This window comes from Lynx canadensis, chromosome X (assembly GCF_007474595.2).
Source record: "Lynx canadensis isolate LIC74 chromosome X, mLynCan4.pri.v2, whole genome shotgun sequence".
In the NCBI taxonomy this organism is placed as follows: domain Eukaryota; kingdom Metazoa; phylum Chordata; class Mammalia; order Carnivora; family Felidae; genus Lynx; species Lynx canadensis.
The window spans coordinates 81,930,734-81,938,551 of NC_044321.2; positions in this window are offsets into that span (position 1 = coordinate 81,930,734).

Genomic DNA, 7,818 nt, shown 5'->3' on the forward strand with positions numbered 1-7,818 from the left:
AAGTGATACACTAAAAAGAAATAATATACGCATAATTGGTATCCCAGAGGAGGAAGAGAGAGGGAAAGGTGCTGAAGGGGTACTTGAAGAAATAATAGCTGAGAACTTCCCTGAACTGGGGAAGGAAAAAGGCATTGAAATCCAAGAGGCACAGAGAACTCCCTTCAGACGTAACTTGAATCGATCTGCACGACATATCATAGTGAAACTGGCAAAATACAAGGATAAAGAGAAAATTCTGAAAGCAGCAAGGGGTAAACATGCCCTCACATATAAAGGGAGACCTATAAGACTCGTGACTGATCTCTCTTTTGAAACTTGGCAGGCCAGAAAGAATTGGCACGAGATTTTCAGTGTGCTAGACAGAAAAAATATGCAGCCGAGAATCCTTTATCCAGCAAGTCTGTCATTTAGAATAGAAGGAGAGATAAAGGTCTTCCCAAACAAACAAAAACTAAAGGAATTTGTCACCACTAAACCAGCCCTACAAGAGATCCTAAGGGGGACCCTGTGAGACAAAGTACCAGAGACATCACTACAAGCATAAAACATACAGACATCACAATGACTCTAAACCCGTATCTTTCTATAATAACACTGAATGTAAATGGATTAAATGCGCCAACCAAAAGACATAGGGTATCAGAATGGATAAAAAAACAAGACCCATCTATTTGCTGTCTACAAGAGACTCATTTTAGACCTGAGGACACCTTTAGATTCAGAGTGAGGGGATGGAGAACTATTTATCATGCTACTGGAAGCCAAAAGAAAGCTGGAGTAGCCATACTTATATCAGACAAACTAGACTTTCAACTAAAGGCTGTAACAAGAGATGAAGAAGGACATTATATAATAGTTACAGGTCTATCCATCAGGAAGAGCTAACAATTATAAATGTCTATGCGCCGAATACCGGAGCCCCCAAATATATAAAACAATTACTCATAAACATAAGCAACCTTATCGATAAGAATGTGGTAATTGCTGGGGACTTTAACACCCCACTTACAGAAATGGATAGATCATCTAGACACATGATCAGTAAAGAAACAAGGGCCCTGAATGAGACATTGGATCAGATGGACTTGATAGATATATTTAGAACTCTGCATCCCAAAGCAACAGAATATACTTTCTTCTCGAGTGCACATGGAACATTCTCCAAGATAGATCATATACTGGGTCACAAAACAGCCCTTCATAAGTTTACAAGAATTGAAATCATACCATGCATACTTTCAGACCACAATGCCATGAAGCTTGAAATCAACCACAGGAAAAAGTCTGGAAAACCTCCAAAAGCATGGAGGTTAAAGAACACCCTACTAACAAATGAGTGGGTCAACCAGGCAATTAGAGAAGAAATCAAAAAATATATGGAAACAAACGAAAATGAAAATACAACAATCCAAATGCTTTGGGATGCAGCGAAGGCAGTCCTGAGAGGAAAATACATTGCAATCCAGGCCTATCTCAAGAAACAAGAAAAATCCCACATACAAAATCTAACAGCACACCTAAAGGAACTAGAAGCAGAACAGCAAAGGCAGCCTAAACCCAGCAGAAGAAGAGAAATAATAAAGATCAGAGCAGAAATAAACAATATAGAATCTAAAACAACTGTAGAGCAGATCAATGAAACCAAGAGTTGGTTTTTTGAAAAAATAAACAAAATTGACAAACCTCTAGCCAGGCTTCTCAAAAAGAAAAGGGAGATGACCCAAATAGATAAAACCATGAATGAAAATGGAATGATTACAACCAATCCCTCAGAGATACAAACAATTATCAGGGAATACTATGAAAAATTATATGCCAACAAATTGGACAACCTGGAAGAAATGGACACATTCCTGAACACCCACACTCTTCCAAAACTCAATCAGGAGGAAAGAGAAAGCTTGAACAGACCCATAACCAGCGAAGAAATTGAATCGGTTATCAAAAATCTCCCAACAAATAAGAGTCCAGGAACAGATGGCTTCCCAGGGGAGTTCTACCAGACGTTTAAAGCAGAGATAATACCTATCCTTCTCAAGCTATTCCAAGAAATAGAAAGGGAAGGAAAACTTCCAGACTCATTCTAGGAAGCCAGTATTACTTTGATTCCTAAACCAGACAGAGACCCAGTAAAAAAAGAGAACTACAGGCCAATATCCCTGATGACTATGGATGCAAAAATTCTCAGTAAGATACTAGCAAATCGAATTCAACAGCATATAAAAAGAATTATTCACCATGATCAAGTGGGATTCATTCCTGGGATGCAGGGCTGGTTCAACATTCGCAAATCAATCAACGTGATACATCACATTAATAAAAGAAAAGAGAAGAACCATATGATCCTGTCAATCGATGCAGAAAAGTCCTTTGACAAAATCCAGCACCCTTTCTTAATAAAAACTCTTGAGAAAGTCGGGATAGAAGGAACATACTTAAACATCATAAAAGCCATTTATGAAAAGCCCACAGCTAACATCATCCTCAATGGGGAAAAACTGAGAGCTTTTTCCCTGAGATCAGGAACACGACAGGGATGCCCACTCTCACCGCTGTTGTTTAACATAGTGCTGGAAGTTCTAGCATCAGCAATCACACAACAAAAGGAAATCAAAGGCATCCAAATTGGCAAAGATGAAGTCAAGCTTTCGCTTTTTGCAGATGACATGATATTATACATGGAAAATCCGAAAGACTCCACCAAAAGTCTGCTAGAACTGATACATGAATTCAGCAAAGTTGCAGGATACAAAATCAATGTACAGAAATCAGTTGCATTCTTATACACTAACAATGAAGCCACAGAAAGACAAATAAAGAAACTGATCCCATTCACAATTGCACCAAGAAGCATAAAATACCTAGGAATCAATCTAACCAAAGATGTAAAGGATCTGTATGCTGAAAACTATAGAAAGCTTATGAAGGTAATTGAAGAAGATTTAAAGAAATGGAAAGACATTCCTTGCTCATGGATTGGAAAAATAAATATTGTTAAAATGTCAATACTACCCAAAGCTATCTACACATTCAATGCAATCCCAATCAAAATTGCACCAGCATTCTTCTCAAAACTAGAACAAGCAATCCTAAAATTCATATGGAACCACAAAAGGCCCCGAATAGCCAAAGGAATTTTGAAGAAGAAGACCAAAGCAGGAGGCATCACAATCCCAGACTTTAGCCTCTACTACAAAGCTGTCATCATCAAGACAGCATGGTATTGGCACAAAAACAGACACACAGACCAATGGAATAGAATAGAAACCCCAGAACTAGACCCACAAACGTATGGCCAACTCACCTTTGACAAAGCAGGAAAGAATATCCAATGGAAAAAAGACAGCCTCTTTAACAAATGGTGCTGGGAGAACTGGACAGCAACATGCAGAAGGTTGAAACTAGACTACTTTCTCACACCATTTAAAAAAATAAACTCAAAATGGATAAAGGACCTAAATGTGAGACAGGAAACCATCAAAACCTTAGAGGAGAAAGCAGGAAAAGACCTCTCTGACCTCAGCCGTAGCAATCTCTTACTCGACACATCCCCAAAGGCAAGGGAATTAAAAGAAAAAGTGAATTACTGGGACCTTATGAAGATAAAAAGCTTCTGCACAGCAAAGGAAACAACCAACAAAACTAAAAGGCAACCAACAGAATGGGAAAAGATATTTGCAAATGACATATCAGACAAAGGGCTAGTATCTAAAATCTATAAAGAGCTCACCAAACTCCACACCCGAAAAACAAATAACCCAGTGAAGAAGTGGGCAGAAAACATGAATAGACACTTCTCTAAAGAAGACATCCAGATGGCCAACAGGCACATGAAAAGATGTTCAGCATCGCTCCTTATCAGGGAAATACAAATCAAAACCACACTCAGGTATCACCTCACGCCAGTCAGAGTGGCCAAAATGAACAAATCAGGAGACTATAGATGCTGGAGAGGATGTGGAGAAACGGGAACCCTCTTGCACTGTTGGTGGGAATGCAAATTGGTGCAGCCGCTCTGGAAAGCAGTGTGGAGGTTCCTCAGAAAATTAAAAATAGACCTACCCTATGACCCAGCAATAGCACTGCTAGGAATTTATCCAAGGGATACAGGAGTACTGATGCATAGGGGCACTTGTACCCCAATGTTCATAGCAGCACTCTCAACAATAGCCAAAGTATGGAAAGAGCCTAAATGTCCATCAACTGAGGAATGGATAAAGAAATTGTGGTTTATATACACAATGGAATACTACGTGGCAATGAGAAAAAATGAAATATGGCCTTTTGTAGCAATGTGGATGGAACTGGAGAGTGTAATGCTAAGTGAAATAAGCCATACAGAGAAAGACAGATACCATATGGTTTCACTCTTATGTGGATCCTGAGAAACTTAACAGGAACCCATGGGGGAGGGGAAGGAAAAAAAAAAAAAGAGGTTAGAGTGGGAGAGAGCCAAAGCATAAGAGACTGTTAAAAACTGAGAACAAACTGAGGGTTGATGGGGGGTGGGAGGGAGAGGAGGGTGGGTGATGGGTATTGAGGAGGGCACCTTTTGGGATGAGCACTGGGTGTTGTATGGAAACCAATTTGTTAATAATTTCATATATATATATATATATATATATATATATATAAATAAATAAAAAAATAAACAGATTTGACCTAAAAAAAAAAAAAAAGAAAGTTGGAGTAGCAGTGCTTATATAGGATAAACTAGACTTTTTTGTTGTTGTATTGTTTTTACCCTGCTTTGGTATCAGGGTAGTATTGGCCTCTTGGAATGATTTTGAATGTGCTCCCTCTATTCTATTACTTTTAAGATTTTGCTAAAAATTGTCATTAAATTTGTTTTAGTGTTTGGTAGAATTCACCAATGAAACCATGTGGTCTTGGGCTTTTCTGTGCTGGGAGATTTTTGATTCCTAATTCAACCATCTTTCTTCTTTTTTTTTTTTAATTTTTTTTTTCAACGTTTATTTATTTTTGGGACAGAGAGAGACAGAGCATGAACGGGGGAGGGGCAGAGAGAGAGGGAGACACAGAATCGGAAACAGGCTCCAGGCTCTGAGCCATCAGCCCAGAGCCCGACGCGGGGCTCGAACTCACGGACCGCGAGATCGTGACCTGGCTGAACTCGGACGCTTAACCGACTGCGCCACCCAGGCGCCCCTCAACCATCATTCTTCTTATTGGTCTAAGACGATTTCCTATTTCTTGGGTATAAGATTCATGATTCAGTCTTGGTTACTTGTGCGTGTTTAGGAATTATTTGGGTTTTTTCTAAGTTATCTGAATTATTAGTATATAATTGTTTATAGTAATCTGTTATCACACTATATATTTCTGTGTTATCTGTTGTACTCTTTTCCATTTCTCATTTCAGTTTTTGAGTCTTCTTTCTTTTTTTCTTAGTTAATGTAGTTAAAGCATTGCCAGTTTTGTTTTTTTTGGAAAACTGGTCATTACTTTCAATGTTATGTTATTATTTACTCTGGTCTCTATTTTTTCCTGATTTTTCTTTGTCCAAACCCATAGAACATACGACACTAAGTATGAACCCTAAAGTAAACTATGGACTTTGGGTGATAATGATGTATTAATGTAGGTACATCAATTGCAACAAAGGTATCACTGTAGTGTGGGATGTTGATAATACTGGAGGCTATGCACGTGTGGGAGCAGGGAGTAGATGGGAACTCTCTGTACCTTCCCTTTGACTCTAAAACTGTTCTAAGAAACAAAGAATTTTTAAGTAAATTTATCACAATTTTTAAAAAAGAAATTACAGTTACCTGCAACAACATGGATGAATCTCACAAATAATGTGGAATGAAACAAGGTAGTCACAATTCCAAATACATAAATTATATAAAGCTGAAATATCTGTGAAACAAACTGTGTTTAGAGAATCTTATATAGAAGATAAACTTATAAAGAAAAGCAAAGAAATGATATCACAATAGTCACGGGTTACCTCTAGGATGGAGAGAAGAAGGCCATCAGTGATGGGGGACTGGAGGCAGGAAAAATGAGGGGGTGGAAGTTATCAAGATGTTGTATTTCTTGTCTTGGGTGGTCATTACATGGGTGATTATAAATGTTCTTTTAACTGGAAGCTCTCTTCTGAATGCTTCTCTTTTCTTAATAAAATGGAAAGCAAGGTCAACAACTACGATTCAGGAGGGGTGAGGAAGTGTTGAAGATTTGAGGAAAGAAAAGGTGGTATGAAAGAAACAGAAATGGGAGAATATATGGAAATATAGTATTTATTTATTTATTTATGAACACTTCTCACTTTTTTCCTGATTTATTATGCTGCTTTTTCTCTCATATGGAACATTATTTTATTATCTTTAATATACTATACTATATGCAGTTGTTACAAAAATGTAGTTAAATTATAATACTATATAATGTTTAAAAATAAATTTTAAGAGCAAACTGAAGTCTTAATAAACCATATAACAATAATAGTAATATATTAGTTCTTATTTCACCTTGAGCTTTAGAAAACCTGATATAGTTTATATTTAGACAAAGATATACAGGGCTCATATGGAGATTTTTATTCTTTTTCTTTCAACTTTTTATACTAAGCAACTTTAGCACTAAATTCTACATTTTATGAGTTTTAAACATACATAGGTATTTATTACCTCCTGGTTTATCTCAAATCCAAAAGTCATTTTTTAAATGTCAGAGAATATAACCACATTTACATCACAAAACTAAATATGGATATTTAAAATTCCTGGGGCACGGCTGGGTGGCTCAGTCAGTTAAGTGTCTGGCTTCTTCTGCCCAGGTCATGATCTCACAGTTCCTTAGTTCAAGCCTTGCATTGGCTCTCTGGTGTCAGCACAGAGCCCGCTTCAGCCTCTATCCCCGTCTCTCTCTGCCCCTTCCCCACTACATGCTTTCTCTGTCTCTGTCTCAAAAATAATGATGAAAAAAAATTTAAATTACTAGAAAACTATTACACTCTTAAACTTTGCTCAGAAGACTTAAAATGGGAAAAGATATGTAATTTTGCTTAGGTTCTTAAATGAAGCAATTTGTAAAAATCAATTATTTAAATTATAACATGCTTTAGTTGTAAATTCACGTTAATATTAGAATTGCATAGCTTCAATTATTAACACAATGTAAATCCAAAGTTTCTATAAAGACAAATATAGTACATTTAAACAATTGCCACCAATGTAACTTTAAAATATGCCATGAACTTTCATTTTCTAATATTCTATAGCTATTCCTCAGCATGGAGTTACATCCTGATCAACCCATCATAAGCTGAAAATATCTTATGTCAAAAATGTATTTAATACACCCTGCCTACTGAACATCATAGCCTAGCCTAGCCTACCTTAAATGTGAACACTCACATTAGCTTACAGCTAGAAAAAATCATCTAACACAAAGCCTATTTTGTAATAAAATGTCGAATACCTCATGTAATTTGTTGAATACTGAACTGAAAGTTAGAAATATAATGGCTGTGTGGGTACAGAATGGTTGTCAGTGTATTAATTGCTTACCTTCAATGACCTTGTTGCTGACTGGGAGCCTCAACTCTTTGCTGCTGCCCAGCTCACACTAGTATCTACCACACATCACTAGCCTGGAAAAGATCAACATTCAAAATTCAAAGTGCAGTTTCTACTGAATACCTATTGCTTTCACACCATCATAAAGTCAAAAAATCCTAAGCTGAATCACTGTTAATTTGGGGATCGTCTATATAGTAACTGTGCCACTGTCATAGAGTTAAAACACAGTCTTTGAAAATTTGAATCTACAAATATTGAATCAAGA